This window comes from Myxine glutinosa, chromosome 1 (assembly GCF_964187855.1).
Source record: "Myxine glutinosa chromosome 1, kmMyxGlut1.1, whole genome shotgun sequence".
NCBI classification, from domain to species: Eukaryota; Metazoa; Chordata; class Myxini; order Myxiniformes; family Myxinidae; genus Myxine; species Myxine glutinosa.
The window spans coordinates 190,896,062-190,914,129 of NC_136261.1; the positions used below are offsets into that span (position 1 = coordinate 190,896,062).

An 18,068-nucleotide genomic window follows, 5' to 3' on the forward strand; every position below is an offset into this window, starting at 1 on the left:
GAGGAGGAGGGTGCAGGTGGCACCAGGTAGGATTGCACAGGTGTGCAACGACAGGTGAATGAAAGACAGGTGTATGGAATAAATGGTATGGAGTATTGGAATGGATGGTCGTGGAGTGAGTATGGTGGAAATTGTGGAGTGGAGTGGATGGTGCGAAGGTGTGAATGGGGGAAGAGTGGACCCCCATCACGGATACCCGGGGCGGGTAGTGTAAGTGTTAGGTAGAGGGTACAGGTAAATTGTGGTTGGATATTGGCATCTGTGGTGCGGGTGAAAGAATGGTCTTTGGATGGGTGCATTAGTGTTGTGGAAATGGCTGGGCGTGTAGCCTGTTAGTGTGTGTAGTTGGTTGGGCGCTCCACCACTGTAAGGATGTCGGCCAGGTGAGGCCGCAGGTGGGCTCTGGGAGCCGGTAGTAGTTGTTGTGGATGGGGCCCGAGGATCCGGAGGACGGACCCGGGTAGCCCAGTGCCAGAGGGCACCGAGTGGGGTGACAGAGCCAGGAGGGGCCTGCCCCAGTTAGATAGGTTAGGGTGAGGAGCTAGGTAAGCTCGGGTGGCAACTACAGTGGTGGAGGTGTGCAGGTGGGTAGACCTGCTGGGAGAGCTACACGTCGCAGCCCAGAAATTGTGCGAGGCACCGGGAGAGGAATCGGGGGAGTGAGACCCCAAATTGAGAAGCACCACAGTTTGGTCAATGGGAATTGGTTTTTAGAACCCATAGTGTAAGTTGGCCAATGGATTGGCAGGGAGAGACCCCGGGTAGTGTAAAGTGTGTTAATGTCATTTAGAAAGTAGTTAGGATGAAGTCTCCTCGCACCATCTGCATCCACTCACCTGAGGTGACAGGTACTCCGCACCATGCCATGTTTAATTATTTTTACTGTGCAAATGTTTGGATTGTGAGACGCATCATGACGTGGGTGTGACATTGTGCGTAATTCCATCTCTCCCTCCTTATGAGGATTGATGATGAATTGGTGATGGCAAATTTTGAAGTCGAGGGATTGTGGAGACGAATTTGGTATAGGGGAAATATGGGGAAGACGTGACAGTAGTGACGAATTTGTAAATGTTTAGATTTTTGTACATATGGGGTAAGGGCAAGGGTAGGGTAGGTGACAGGGGGGTGACGTACGGTAGGGACGAGCTTTCTCACTTCGCCCTCCGTACGCATTTCGCCTTGCATTGCCTTATTGATGTGTACCCTTGTGACCTTACCCCTCGCTCAATTGTCTTTCTCCTTTTGTCTCCCACATGACCTGTGCGCCACTGGGTGCCGAGGGGAGCGTGCGTGGGTCGGCCATTGTGCGCCCGAAATTCCCAGAACCAGCTGTCTGCATCGATGCACCACATTATGGACCACATGTCTGTGGCCGAGCACCACTTATGGACCCCATGGGTTGGGGCATGGCCCCTCTGCTGGAACCGGCCATGAGGGCCAGAAATCTTGCTGGCGGACCTTGGCCACAGGGCACCGATGCCCCACAGGTGAACCACACGTAGTCGGCCCCTGTGGGCCATAAATAAAATAAAAACGGACACGTTAGGTGCATTCTTTTATTGCAAATAGGCCGCCAGCAAGGGAAGATGACAACACCAGGAAAATAATAATAACCAGCAGAGGGAGCCGAAGAGCAAGAGATCACCTGCAGGGTTAGGGGTTGTTGATTTTATTTTTATGGAACACTGATGAACTATGGTGACTGCACCGATTGGTGCTTGGGTGTGTATTGGTGCGTTTTTGGGTGCTTTAATGGTGCGTCGATGCAGAGCAGACTGTCTCCCCCCCCAGAAAGAACAATCACATGTCCTGGGTTAGTTTTGTAAATAAAAATAGCGTCATTGTAAATAATGCTTCCCACCGTCAGTGTATAGTTTGAAGACCATTCCGCAATTCGGTTAACTGTGGGCGTAAGTCTGTTAGGCAGGGTGCAATGGAGCAGCGGGACACATTTATTTATGTTTTAAAACTGTCGCACTCAGGGTCAGGTTAAAAGTAGAGGGAACTACACCTACGTGCCACACTAAGGTAAAAGTTATAGGCCCGGGACGTGCCTAAGGGGAGGAGGGTGCAGTGTTGTGGATATGAGAATGTTTTTTTATTTTATTGTTGTGGTAAAATGTTGTTGTAAAAGGTTGTTGTAAAATATCACCCCTCCTCCCTCCGTTTGTGGTTGTATAAAGGTCAAAGGGCGTTCCCGTAGTTAGTCCATAAAACATACATGCAGGACACGATACATCTTTTTTGACAGTTATATCCTTATTATGTGTATTAGTGTAAGGCTGTGTCTTCCATTAATTGAAATACTCCATTGCACCAGTGAAAGAGATAGATTCCCTTCATTCCCACTCCCAACACTTCCATTCCCCCCTTTCTGTCAATTGCAATTCGCATTGCCAACTGCATGTTGGGCGGTTTTCCCTTCATCCGCCATTGACCACGAGGCAGGGTTGGGGGAAGGAAGGCGGGTCCCCACCTCGTCAGAGAGGGGAGGAGTGAGCCGGCCCCACTCGACCAACCATGAACAAGGGGTTTGGCTTGAGAGGGCGGGGAGAGAACGTTTGGGGGAGGTTCGCAAAGGTTGAGGGGCGGGGCCTATATAACCCACGGCGGGGGTGTTCCCAGGAGAGATGCACTCTGAGTTGGTCTGAGGCGGTTGCCAGAGGGAGTTGGTGGTCAAGAGAGAGTCGTGAAGAGTCAGTCAGTGGAGTCGGTGGTCAGTTGGTTGCGGTGAGGAGTCGGTGGTGAGGAGTGAGAGAACCAAGAAAGAGTTGAGGGTTTGGACCAGACGAGTCGGACAAGGCCTGGCAAAGCACGCGACGTACACAGCAGCCAAAACAGCAGCGTGGGGCCTGGCCTGAACGGCGGCTGCTAAACGCGCCGGTTGTGCTGCGGGACCCCCTTGGACCTCCCTCTCCCTCCAGCCATCCACCTCCTGCCTTTCCACCCTTCTTGTATACGTGAGTTTGTTTTGTTTGTTCTGTCCCTGGGTATTTAATTAAGTCTGTAGGTAAGCTAGTATTTTCCCTGTGTCACCTGCGTCTTATGTGTTGTAAATAAACTTGCTTGCTCCTTTTTGCTTATGTGTGTAAATAGTAAATAAATTCAGTAGCATTTCCAACCTTTTTGTCTTCTTTTTCTTCTTCACATCCGTGTCGCCTTTGTCTTTTCCCTATTGACTAGCTGTGGTGCGATCCGGCCAAAGTCCTGGGTGAATCGGGTGAGTCAGGGATCCTGTAACGGTCGCGGTTGAATACACCACCGCTCGGTCATCATAACATCTAAACCGCGATCTGTAACAATATATATATATATATATATATATATATATATATATATATTCACTTTTGTAGGTTAGGATCCCCCTATGAATGCACCTTAAAACACTGTTAACTTTACCTGCAGCTGCTCAGCACTGTGCCGTCTTCTTGTGCCTCCCCCCACATCTTGTGTCACACCCATATAATCCTTCTCCTATATGACATGCTCCAAGACTGCCCCTTGCATTATGTAATCTCTATTTTCATCATTGCATCTGCCCAATCTATGAAGGTATCTTTACTTTCCTGAATCTGATCATCCCCTCACCCCACCCCAACCCCGTTCTCCCTCACCCACCGCCCACCCCCCCCCCCCTAACCCCCAACCGTTGCTATTCACCTTACCTGCAAGCTTTGTGTCATCTTCAAATTTGGAAAGCCATATCTCTTAACCTGACTATCCAAATCGGTTGTGTGCTTGTTACGTACTGTTGTTGAATGTTTGTTCTGAAATGGTTTCCTTTTGCAGCACACTTGTACTTCAGCTATCGCAATGCCTCTTGTTCTAATCCAGATTGGAATGTTTCTACCCATCTTTGGGTACAATGTATTTTCAGAAGATGCATTCTTTGGGGAACAACATCAGGAGTATTTGACAAAAATTGATAATACTCTCGAATGTTGCACTATATGAAGTGTGGTTTGATTTTTTTTTAATGTTATTTATTTATTTTGCACAATAGAGAAAGAAACTGTGAGGTAAGTCCTCTGCCCTTTTGGCTGTTTGTCTTGGTGGGGACCTGTTTTGGGATGTGCTCTCGGCTTTTCCAGGCTTCATTCCAGCCAGCTAATCCACAACACCGTGAAAGCTGGATTTGCTTGCCTTGAATTTGTCGGCTGCTTTTATTTATTTTTTCATTACTGTTTGGGGTCAATAGAATGTATCTACATCTCATGTTTCACACAGTTTGTGGCAATGATGTTTATGATAGGATGTTTTACAGTTCTTGTCTTTCTTCTTTCATCATTTTTTTTTAACTGTACCATTATCACCACCACCACCAGCAGCAGCAACAGCAAAACTTTTTCTCCAAGAATTGTCTTTTCTTCTCTGACAAATTTACCAAGCCGTCATTGGTCCTTGTTTTGATCATTTAAGGTTTCGTTGTGATAAACAATATTAGCTGTGCTGAGCTTTCAGTTCAGCATGCTGATGATTGTAGTTGGCAAAGCAACGTAAATCCATAATATGTTGCTGTCACTTGTACTTGGGTGTAACTTGAGTCTGTCCTCTGATTCACCTGACACAAGTCGAATATCTCCATCACCATATCTTGCCTCCTGATGTCTTTTCATGTTGCCTCTGGATGTAAACTTGAAATTCCTGCATGCCAGCCTCATTGCCTCAATTGATGCTTGTCAAATTATTTAGTTGACATTAATATTTTTACTTGTTGCAACAGGAGTTAAAGTTCTCGTGTTTATTTTGTTTTGTTGTTGGTTATTTGAGAAAGGCTTGTGGCAATGAAGGTGCCATTGCGAAACAGCATGGAGCTTACAATATTGCTACAGAGGTCTTCTCTCTAAAGTATCAGTACCTTGATATGATAAACCAATTTGGGCTACCTTGTTTTCGTGTATACATTCTAAATTATCCAAGCAGCCCGTCAGTATATCCCCCTGAAGCAGAGAGCCCCTGCTTTAACTCGCAAACTAGTGCGAACCGTAGGGCATCTCATCCCTGGCAGTTCTCCAAAGCCATGTGCCAGCCATTGTCATGTGCCCTCGAGCTGTTGTTTGCTCTCGGACGCCCATTTTGGTGGGCTGGGTTTGTGACCATGAGCAGGGCGTGTCGGGCAGACACTGTTGTGGAAAACCTCATTCCTATTCCTACTGCCTCAGTTTTAAGTTGGTGCTCCATCCCTGGAGTGCACACCGTGGTAAATATGTTTGTTTAGTTCGGATGGATTTGCCTTTGGTTGGATGCTCGGGCACTCTGTCACCAGCTTGTAGTGTTTTTTGAGTACTGTGAAGCAGGTATGTGAGTAAAAGATTCTCTTTTTTATTGTTTAAAAATATATTGACACTATGCTTTATTTGACTTTCTTTTGGAAATGTTGATTGCACTTGCTACAACTTTTTTGTTTTTGGTATTCTTTGTGATCGTCTGTTGCTTTTTGTTGATAAACAATCTGCTGTACCAAATTTGGTGCAATTATTTAAACTTTGTAAAAGACAGCCGCTTCCACAAACAAATATCAAATGAAGGAAGACTATAAGTTACTTCCTCTTCCCTTCCTTCTTCCCACCCCACCCCCCAAATAAATTTACATACGACCTTTTGCATGGATTAAATATTTCAGATTTTATTTGAGATATTGCCTTTTGGGGGGATGATGATGATGCTGATGCCATCTATGTCCAAATCTGAAATTGGAGAGCAGGTTTGTCCATGTTTATTTGGTTTCTTTCAATTGGATTTCTGCAACTAAGTTTTTTTTACAAGTTTGCAATTTTTCTGGGTAAAAGCATACTTTTGGTTGAATACTTGTTAAAAAAAAAAATGGCACCAGTGTCCAAAGGAAGCGGTGCCGTTTGGCAGTATGTGTGCAATTAATGCATGTTACAGGACTTCCAGATGCTGACAACTTTAGAACCCTTTAGATTTACCGTTTAGAACCATTTAGAATTGCCCTTTCGGACCCGTTACAATTACCCCTAGAACCCATCACAATTACCCTTTAGAACCCTTAAGAACCCTTTAGAATTACCATTTAGAATTACCCTTTAGGACCCTTTTATAATTCCCCCTAGAACCCATCACAATTACCCTTTAGAACCCTTTAGAATTACCCTTTAGGACCCTTTTATAATTCCCCCTAGAACCCATCACAATTACCCTTTAGAACCCTTTAGAATTACCCTTTAGGACCATTTTATAATTACCCCTAGAACCCATCACAATTACCCTTTAGAACTACCATTTAGAATTACCCTTCGGACCTGTTACAATTACCCCTAGAACCCATCACAATTACCCTTTAGAACCCTTTAGAATTACCCTTTAGAATTGCTTTTTAGAATCCTCTGGAATTACCCTTTAGAACTCTCTAGAATTACACTTTAGAACCCTTTAGAATTACCCTTTAGAATTACTCTTTAGAATCCTCTGGAATTACCCTTTGGAACTCTCTAGAATTACACTTTAGAACCCTTTAGGATTACACTTTAGAACCCTTTAGAAATACCTTTTAGAATGCAAGATAATTACCCTTAAAAACTATTTAGAATTACCCTTTAGAACCCATTAGAATTACCCTTTAGGATTACCCTTTAGAATCCTCTGGAATTACACTTCAGAACCTTCTAGAGTAACACGTTAGAACCCTTTAGAATTATACTTTAGAACCCTCTAGAATTACACTTTAGAACCCTTTAGAATTGAACACAGTGGGTAGAAAGGTTCTTCTTCTTCATTTTGACAGACGGATGGAAGGAAGGACATAGCCAAATGTTGAAGCAGCTTCACTGCTTCAAATATTGATGAATATGTATTGCAGTAAACCTGGTGTTGGCATAATGGTTAGGGTGGCTGTCTTGAGATCTTAGGGTCTTGAGTTTGAGCCCCTGTCCTTCCATTGAATTAACACCAGGTGGGTTGACTCAGCCTCTCATCCTTCCAAGGTCGACAAAATGAGTACCAGATGACTGGTTATAGAGAGGCATTGCATCAGCGGCAATCTCACGCCCAGCAAATGATGCAACCAGCAGCCACAGTCTGTAAATAATTCAGTGTTTCTTGCATATTTCGTGGATGGAGATTGGGGTCAGCGAAATGATTGCGTGTTGACCTTAGGTGAGATTAATTTTTAATTTTGACTACCAGATATATTGGACTTCAAAACATCATTCTTTCAGAAATATGTAGTGTATACTGCTTTCTTCAAGTTACCTTGGAGAATAATTGGTGCAATTTGTATTGCAGAATATAGTATTTGTGTGAAAAATAAGTCATCATTCATAGGCAGCATGTGGCTGCTGGTTAGCATTAGTTCTTACAGGGATGCGGTGGTGCCCCTGATGCAGTGTCACCTGTAGCTTTGACCAGGAATTTGGAATTTGTTCAGTGAGCCAGCGATAACTCACTTATTCTTTGCTAAGGACAATCTGGCATCACTAATGTCTACAAACTATTTGGAGAAAACGGGACACAAAGTTTAACGTTCATTGGAAGGGTGGCACATATGTTGATGCCTCGCCTGCTAAACATAGTTCCTCATCGATTGTATGCAGCACTAGGCTACGGGGTAGCATCATTGGCTGTCAATTTCCCGACCCGGATCTCAGTCAATGGAGTATCTTCTCTTCTAGACTTGATTATGACAAACTTCCCTGCAAATGTCTGCTGCTCTTCTTCTGCTCCAATCGGTTCTTCTGATCATGTGCTTGTTAAAGTGGACATCTCTCTGGCCAATCTCAGAGAGACTCCTCGGTGCCGACGAGTCTGGCATTTCACTCAGGCCGACTGGCACGGGCTGCAAGCAGCCATCAATCATCTGGACTGGTCTCCCATCTCTACTGCCTCTGACATCAATTCTTCCAAAGCAAACTCCTCTCTCTCATGCCCAGATTTATCCCATCTCATCTTCAGTTGTCGTACCCTTCCTCCCGTCCATGGTACACTGAATCTTGTGGTGAGGCAGTTGCCCTGAAACAACTTGCCTTTGTTCTTGGAAGGCAAATCCAACTGAAGGTAATCTCAGTTCCTTCCACCAAGTTCGGAACAAGTGTGTGTCTACCCTCAGGAGTGCCAGGAAGCACTATCTCTCCACACTCAAAAATGAACTCTCAAACCTGTCTCCTTCCTCCAAATCCTGGTGGCATCTGGTCAAATCCGTTTCTGGTGTTAGTTCCCCCTCCATTCCCTCCCTCACCTCAAATGGCTACACAGTTGAGACCGCACGTGACAAAGCCGAATGCCTCAACTCTGTGTTTGCCTCAAAATCTTGTGTCCCAAACCCATCTCTCTCTTTTCACACCTTACCCAGTCGAACCCAACTGCTCCTGGACTCTGTGTCCTCCTCTCCTGACAAGGTGGAGAAGTTTTTGTCAAACCTCGACTCTGATTCTGCAACTGGACCAGACGGCATCAGCCCACAGGTCCTAAAATCCTGCTCTTCCGCTCTATCTCACCCTCTCTTTTGCTCAAGGTCATCTGTCAGCATCTTGGAAATCAGCAAACATTACCGCTTTACACAAAAAAGGTGCAAAAACAGATCCTTGCAACTACAGACCAATCAGCCTGCTCCAAATTATCAGCAAAGTCATGGAAACCATCATTGCTTCGGATATCAAATCTTTCCTCTTCTCCAATGGCTTGATCTCCGATCATCAATTTGGATTCAGACCAGGTCATTCTACTCTGGACATGTTGCTTCTGCTGGCGCAACAATGGATGGAGGTCCTCAATGCCAAACAGGAAATCGGAGCTGTCTCCCTCGACATATCACGTGCCTTCGATACGGTCTGGCACCCAGCTCTGCTCACCAAACTCTCCTCCTATGGTATCCATGGAAATCTCCACGCTTGGCTTGCAGACTTCCTCTCTGGTCATAGTCAATGTGTGGCCATGAATGGATTTCTCTCATCGCCCCTTTCTGTTCTGGCTGGAGTTCTCCAAGGTAGTGTTCTGGGCCCTGTGTTTTTTCTGGTCTTCATCAATGATCTCTCCGACTCTCTGGAAAATCCTCTCTATCTCTTTGCTGATGCCTCCACTCTCTGCCGCTCCATTCCTCATCCCTCAGAACGGCAGCCTGCAGCCTCCTCACTCTCTGCAGACCTGGACAAAATCACAGACTGTTCAAACAATTGGAACATGCCTTTCAATCCTGACAAATCTCACACTCTTACTATGTCTCTCCGAAAAGACCGACTGGAAAACCCTCCCATCTACTTTCTCAACAATCCTCTCCAAGAATTTCTGTCGCTCAAGATTTTGGGTCTCACTATCTGCCATGATCTTTCTTGGGAAAACCACATTTCCAAGCTGGCCTCCAAAGCCAGTCGCCGACTGGGCATCCTCCATCGTGCAAAGTCCTTCCTTGTCACACCTGAGCTCCTCACCACATACAAGGCTTTCATCCGCAGCTCAATGGAATACTGTTCTCCCCTCTGGGCCGCTGCTCCTGCCTCACACCTCACTCGGCTTCACGCTGTTGAAGCCAAAGCTTTCAGAATCATTGGAATCTCCTGCGATGAAGCTAACTCCGAGGGCCTTTCACTCACTCACCGCAGGCAGGTTGGTGGTCTTTCTGTCTTCTACCGACTCCTCTCTGGCCTTGCTCCCCCAGCTCTCTCTGTGCTCTGTCCCCCAAATATTCCTACAGGTCGCACAAGATCTGCCAGCAACCCTCTTATGGTTAAACTGCCAAAATCTAGGCTCTCTGCTCACCTTCACTCTTTCATTCCCCTTTTCTCCCACTTCTGGAACAAACTCACCCACTCCCTTCAATCCCACTCCTCCCTCCAGGTCTTTAAAACAGCTGTTCACCACCATCTCTTATCTTCCCCCATCCAAAACCTTGATCTTTTCTACCCCCGCTAATTCACCCCAGATTCATTTTTTCGAAATTCCAACTTCTTTCCTGGAAGTCCTTGCAGTGTCCATATGTTTTATACCTCTCCCACCTCCCTCCAAGCCCTCTCCCTCCCACTGTTCTCTCGATGTCCCTGCTCTCAAATGTTGTGTTTGTGTCCTCTCCCCTCTCTCCCCATCTTGTCAACCGCTCCCCTTATTTTGTGTTTTATGTGTCGGTTTGACTTTTTGTGTGATTAATGTTAGCTCTTTCACGAGCTTCGATCTTGTATGGAGAGGAAAATAAAAATAAAAAAAGCCACGGCTGTGCCACTGATACAGTACCTTCTGCTGGTTGAGGCGGGAAATTGTAATTTGGCCATGGTGCTGGCGATAGCTCACCTACTCTTCACGGAGGACACCGTGGGTAGACAGGACACACGTTTTAACGTCCATTCGAGGGATGGCTTACACATTGATGACCCTGCCTGTGAAACACTGGGATGAAACACTGGGAAAACTGGTTGCGATTCAAACCCAGGCTACAGACAGCTTTGAGGCTAGTATGCGTGCTAAACATTGTTATATCCCTCCACAAAATAATATTTATACTATCTATAGGGATATCCGTTGTAACTACTCCATCGGTTTTGGGATCAGTAGATGACTTTTGGAGACACTTAGACACAGATCCACTCGGTTTTGTTTCCCTATTGTGCTAGGGGAACTGCCAGCCAGGCAACTTTTGCAGAGATAATTGAAGAAGAGACTCTTGTGAAGTCTTTTTTGACCCACTCAGGTCTCGACTGTACTGCTGTACGTTGTGGTTTGAGGTGAAAAGTGGAATGAATATTGCAATAAACACCACAAATAAAAGCATGTGTTTTAAAAAACACCACAAATAAAGGACACACTTTGGACTTGCATGGCATTCCTTGGAGTTTAACTTTCTCAAAGGTGGCTTCATGCATGCAAATGAAGTGGGCTTCCAGATTCCCAAGCTTCCAAATGTACGACGTCATTTGTTTTCACAGCATGCTGACTTGTTGCGTATGCCCAAGCCAAATAGAGTATGTTCCCATCGTACAATTGGTAATCTGTGATGCCCGTCCCATTTGGAAAAGCATGCCCCAATAACTATGGCTTACTTTCTTTCAACTTCATTCATCACTTTGTGAACCGGAGAAACAGCTAACGGAAGAAGTTGAGGCTTGCCATTTCTTGTTCATTGAGAGGGAATTTTGAGTGCCCTTTTTAAACGTTTTTATCATGAACCCACAAATCCGGCAACTTCTCTTGGATAGCCAAAAGCCCACGATAATCCAGGTAGATTATAATTTCATTGTGCAGAAGTTGCGCAACACGGGTTTTAGCCGTGCAGAGAACAACCGATGTCCACAATCGCCAAGCAACTTTCCAAATGCAACACCACCCGCGATACAACTCTGGTCACTTCCCAGCAATAAGCACAATTAAATAATGTGTAAATAATATATTTGATTACAGAGCCCTCTTTCATTTCTTTGAGAAATACGAGTGTCTACTCAAGCCTTTAACTTTGCTACTGAGCTCCAGAATAGTCAAAACGGCATTCCACGCTTTCATGTAATGATGAGTGTTTCAAACTCGGGTGCTTTCACCAGGGTAGGATTGTTGTAAAGAATTTCAAACTTGTGGAAGTGCTTCAGCAATTCGGAGGAACTGAGCCTGGAATGATGGGTGCTTTTGTGCCTTTGGGGTTTTCCAATCAAGCCGAACAAGGTTTATACCTTGCGCACAGGGGAACAACATCTGGATTTGAGAAAATTATGGTTGTGCCTTAAAGAAAACAACCAATTCGACCGCATATCCGCACACCTGTGCAAAACGAGCATATTTCAGGGTTCCATTACGTTTTTCTTTTCACCCCTCGCCAGAGAAGAGGGTATTTTTCATTTTTTGTCCGTTTGTGTTTGTCCGCACATAATAAATATGATTTTCTCTGCAACCGTTGGTCCTATTGGCAGGAAAGTTTCACCATAGGTGTGCCTCCTCCTGTAGATTTTTTTTTTTAATGATAATTATAACGTCATAGGTCACGTGGTATGGGCGCCATCTTGGGAAAAACGAAAAATTTGCACCTCCATATCTCCGAAAGTGCTGCATAAAAAAAATTGAGACACCGCTCATTGTAAAGAACTCTCAATGGGGAATAACATGCGTTAATGATGACGTCACAGGTGCCTCCATTATGACGTCATAATTTGACAAGTGCAAAACTTCATCCGATCAAGATGAAATTTCTTCAGCGTCACTTAGGGATAAATTGGTGGAGAAAAAAAAATAATGATGACCATCGGTCACGTGGTTCGGCCGCCATATTTGTTTTAACACAAAAGCCTTAAAAACCACTAAAAACACATCCTGGTGAGGGTCTGCAATCTCTGATTGCTCTTTCTTGTTCTTTTTGAGGTTAAACTTTAAAGTTGATTTTCAATGAGAGATGTAACTTAGCACTGTTTGAGATTACTTCAAATTTGCATTCAGATTTGTCGAGAAAACTGTCTGTTCGTGCATTTCAGCTGATCGAGTAAATTTGAAAACTCCTCTGTCTGACTGTCTATTTGTCTTTCTGTCATCAGAATATATCAAAAAGATGTGGACGGATTCGGCCGAAATTTTGTTGAGAGGTTGGGTGTGTGACAAGGACGAAATGATAAAATTTTGGTTAAGATCCAGATACTATATCCAACTACTATTAATTTGTAATTTGTTCATGGTGCCGGCGATGGCTCACCTACTCTTTGCAATGGACACCATGGGATTTTTAATGTCCACCAACTAATGGCAGCAGACAGGACGGCCGTTTGATGTCATCCAAGGGACAGCACATACATTGATGAATCACCGTGCCTGTGAAACACCAGGATGACAGTTTATAGCTGGGCCTAGATTCAAACCCAGGTTAGGTGACTTGCCAACCAGGTTAGGCCAACTTTTAAGCCCCTTTCCATGATGGCTGACCAGTCTTTCCATAATGGCTGATCTGTCTTTCCACCCTTTGACATGTTGCACCTGTCTTGTCCAAATCCTCTTTTTTTTTTTCAGGTAAGCTGAGTTATTTTGTGATCATATAAGCATTGCATCCTTTTGGCTTGAGTTTGATGTGGGAAGAACGACTTCTCAATCGATTCTTTATTGTGATCTCGATCAACAAGCAGGTTGTCAGGTTTGTGTTTTCTGTTTTTGTCTTGATCACTAAGTGTCCATTGTGAAGCAGCAAGTGTTCTCATCGGCATCAACGTATGTTGTCCTTTCATTCGATACAACACTGCACTTTTATATTATATAAACATCCGGTTGCGACGTTTGGACCAAGGAGATTCGCATTACTGCTGCCGCATTCCTTTATCCATTCACTTCTTCCTTTGTTCCTGCATATTTGATCACATTCCTTGTGTAGATGTGCAACTCCACTCTCTTATAGATTCAATTTGTCATCTCCTGCTGATGCACCACCTCCATAAAAATGTGTTTGTTTCTAAGCATGAGTGACCGGATTTCACTGGCCTTGTTGAATTTGCTCACGATGCGGATGGGCAGAATAAAGGTACAGTACTGTACTGCTAAGTGTGATGTGCAAAGTACAACACAATGATGCCATGTTAAAATCCTCCCTCCTCGTATTACATTACATGACCAAAAGTATGCACCACATTTGGCTATTTCAGCCACACCCATTGCTGACAGGTGTATACTGTATATATATATTCAAGCACACAGCCATGCAATCTCCATAGACAAAATTGGCAATAGAATGGGCCGTACTGAAGAGCTCAGTGACTTTCAACGTGGCACTGTCATAGGATGCCACCTTTCCAACAAGCTAGTTCGTCAAATTTCTGCCCTGATAGAGCTGCCCTGGTCAACTGTAAGTGCTGTTATTGTGAAATGGAAATGTCTAGGAGCAACAACAGCTCAGCAGCGAAGTGGTAGGCCACACAAGCTCACAGAACGGGACCTCCGAGTGCTGAAGTGCGTAACGCATAAAAATCGTCTGTCCTCGGTTGCAACACTCACTACCGAGTTCCAAACTGCCTCTGGAAGCAACGTGAGCACAACAACTGTTTGGCGGCAGCTTCATGAAATGGGTTTCCATGGCCGAGCAGCTGCACACAAGTCTAAGATCACCATGCACAATGCCAAGCGTCGGCTGGAGTGGTGTAAAGCTCGCCGCCATTGGACTCTGGAACAGTCGAAACACGTTCTCTGGAGTGATGAATCACGCTTCACCATCTGGCAGTCCGACGGATGAATAAGGGTTTGGCGGATGCCAGGAGAACGCTACCTGCCCGAATGCATAGTGCCAACTGTCAAGTTTGGTGGAGGAGGAATCCTAGTCCGGGGCTGTTTTTCATGGTTCAGGCTAGGCCCCTTAGTTCCAGTGAAGGGAAATCTTAACGCTACGGCATACAATGACATTCTAGACGATTGTGTGCTTCCAACTTTGTGGCAACAGTTTGGGCAAGGCCTTTTCCTGTTTCAGCATGGCAATGCCCCCCATGCACAGAGCGAGGTCCATACAGAAATGGTTTCTCGAGATCAGTGTAGAAGAATTTGACTGGCCTGGACAGCCCTGACCTCAACCCCATCGAACACCTTTGGGATTAATTGGAACGCCGACTGTGAGCCAGGCCTAATCGCCCAACATCAGTGCCCGACCTCACTAATGCTCTTGTGGCTGAATGGAAGCAAATCTCTGCAGCAATGTTCTAACATCTAGTGGAAAGTCTTCCCAGAAGAATGGAGGCTGTTATAGCAGCAAAAGGGGGATCAACTCCATGTTGATGCCCATGATTTTGGAATGAGATGTGTGATGTCCAGGTGTCCACATACTTTTGGACAGTCCACATACTGTCCACATTTATTTATTTTAACCTCCATCTTGAGTGTGGAACATAACCGTGGCAAACTGTTCATGCTCGGCAGTGAATCTTGATCGTAAGTTTCCAATTTGCCATTGCAAGTTTGAATTTGGCACTTGTTGAGGGATGTGTAGATTTTTGACACCTGAATATCCAATATTGGCAACTGTCTGAGCAGTGTGAATATCGGCATTGGTTTGTTGCAAGAACTGAAGATTTCACCCATTTGTCTGTGCCCTGGAATGCATTGGAAAACACAACTTCCATGCAACTTTGCTGCCTCATTGTTACATTATTTTCTGATGTGATCATATCTGATGTAGTTTCCCAGGCAAAAATATGCTGGGTGATTTACTATTACCTTTTCAGCAGTAGTCTCTCCAGCAGAATCAGTGGGATACAAAACATAAACTGTTCAGCCTGGCGGAGGTATGTGCTCTACCGAGTGCCGTTCTAGTTTCATTAGATATCATTGTTTTGAACAGCACCCTGGTATCTTTGTAAGAGTAAACAACTGCTTCGATGTTCCCTCTGAAATGACTGTTTTTTCTCTTGAGGCAGTATGTTGACACCAGCATGGCAATTAGTAATGAATTCTGTTCTGTGATGAAACGTGATCAGATTAAGCTCTAGTATGAGCAAACTTGCTCTGAACTCTCATTTTGTTACCTCGCTGATACCAAGTATGTCCAAACAAGTAAACAGATGCATTAACAGGCAATTGATCCCATCCTGTCTGTCTGCTGCATCCGCATTTTCTTTTTTTCATAGAGGTGTTCCATTAATCATCACACTGGCTTTAAATTATATTTTTATATATATATATATATATATATATATATATATATATATATATATATATATATATATATATATATATATATATATATATATATATACAGTATATATATATATATATATATATATATATATATATATACAGTATATATATATATATATATATATATATATATATATATATATATATATATATATATATACAGTATATATATATCTATATACAGTATATATATATATATATATATATATATATATATATATATATATATATATATATATATATATATATATATATATATATATATATATATATATGTATATATATATATATATGTATATATATATATATATATATATATATATATATATATATAGATAGATATATATATATATATATATATATATATATATATATATAGATAGATAGATAGATATATATATATATATATATATATATATATATATATATATATATATATATATATATATATACAGTATATATATACGTATATATACGAAAATAGGCCCATACTTTTAAAAAAATATTTTTAAATATTTTCTGTTCTCAAGAACTACAGTATATTTTCTGTTCACAAGTGAAGAATGCAGGCAGAAGAGTCGGATTCTTCTCACCGTTGTGACACGTTTCTCGGTCAAGTTTCTTTGCTGACATCAAAATGAAATGGGATTTTTGTAATCCGAATCCTCTTTGTAAGAAATCTAAGCAAGTAGTCTACTTTAAATGAAAACCAGAGCTTGTTACGACTGAACTCCTTAATTTATTATTATTTTATTTTATTTTCCATTTTGTCATGTGTCCTGGGTTCCACCCTTTTAGTTTATCAATGGTGTGGTGGCTTTTATTTCTGCTTTCACATTGCCTGTCCCTTTTATCTTTTGACTGATTTTCATTTGCTTTCTTGGTACAAGGTCGCCGGTGTCTGTTGTGCCGTTGTGTAAGTTCTTTGTTATCCCTGATTTGTCGCATGCAGACTGCAACCAAGGATGTTGCTTGTGCATTCTGTAGGGCAGTGTCTGATCACTGCTACCTTTCTGTTGTGTGCATGTGACAGACATCTGGCTATCAGAAGACCATCTGGAAACACACCTTTTAAAATACAAATGGACACGAGATGTTCCATAGTGACAGTGGACAAAAAGGATGGTGTCTGCACTTGTCTACTGTTTGTCTTGTCTATACAGTGTGATTGTAATGGAAAAGAAATACTTACATTTCTAGCAATTTTTTTTTTTTTGCACTGCCCTATTACATTCACCTTGCGGCTGTGCCATGTAGTTGTTTCCTCTTTGCAGACATTTCTCCACTTGTATGAAACACCATTTCATTTTGTATATGATTCCGGTAAGTACTGTACACTTATGACAGTACAAGGGTCACTCCCTTCCCAACCTCGCCCTAACTGCCCACCCCCCCCCCCCCCCCGCCATCCCCAGAACACTCAGTTCCACAATTGAGCCTCTTTATACAACAGGCATTTTAAGGCCATTTTCCCTGCAGAGCGGGGGTTAGCCTTGCGGTCCCCATGACAATCTTCTCCATTTTGCCCTATTTTCTGCATCTCCCCTTGTTAATCCCCCTTGCCCGCATTTCTTCTTCGACCATCTTAAGCCAAGTCTTTCTCGGTCTTCCCCGTCCTCTACCTTCCTTCTACATTCATTTCCATCACTCTTCTCAACCAGTCACTTTCATCCTTCCTCAACACATGACCAAACCATCTCAACCTCTTTCTCTTCACGGCATCCTTCACAGGCACTATTCGCATCATCTTTCGCAATTCATCATTTGTCTTCCTCTCTCTCAACGATACTCCGCACATCTACCAACCATTCGCATTTCACCCTTTCCAACCTTCGTTGCTGCTCTACGTTCATTACCCATGTCTCGCTCCCATAAATCATAACACTTCTCACACATTGCAGCATACACCTTTCCCCTTCAGCTTCAAAGACACTCCTCTCCTCATCAGCACGCCACTCAGTTCCCGAAACTTCTTCCATGCACATCTCACTCGAGCCTCTTTATATTCACAGAAAACGACTGCGCTACAGTAGTTAACACCCTACGACTGTTTGTTATTTTAAAAAAACTGTTGAGCTATCTACTGCTTGGAGTCGATGCTTTATTTTGAAGAAATGCGCATGAAGTATGGAGGAGGGCACATTCTGATCATTCCAGATTGACACCGACTGTGGCGACCTGTGCCGACCTGCATATCAGCTCAGCTCTGAGTAGCCAAAGGAATGTGCAATCTTGGATAACAAGGAATAACTAAAAATCTTCTCAATCGTTTGGGGGAAAATAGAGCTCTTGTGTGATGGTTTGTTCACCACCAAATTCCATGTTTTAAGAGTACACAACTTGAACTAGCGGTAGATTTACCATATAGTCATGGCCAAAAAATATTGGCACCCTTCACTTTTTGCAAACAATGGACCATTTCTTCAGAAAATTGTTGAAATGAAAAAATATTTTGGTATCCACATATGTATTTCTTTAGTTTGCAG

At 43.3% G+C, this 18,068-nt stretch overlaps 1 protein-coding gene across 5 annotated transcripts in view; it reads left to right on the plus strand.

The window, feature by feature from the left end:
• The window catches only part of LOC137432279 (apoptosis-stimulating of p53 protein 1), a 148,399-nt gene that overhangs the window by 18,087 nt on the left and 112,244 nt on the right, over positions 1–18,068 (plus strand). Inside the window, exon 1 of one of the 5 annotated variants that reach the window (XM_068124110.2) lies at positions 5,122–5,300. The exons of the other annotated variants lie outside the window; for them this stretch is intronic. The gene's annotated coding sequence lies outside the window, so the exon portion shown is untranslated. Of the gene's footprint in view, positions 1–5,121; positions 5,301–18,068 lie in introns of those variants that run through there. 5 annotated transcript variants of the gene reach the window in all.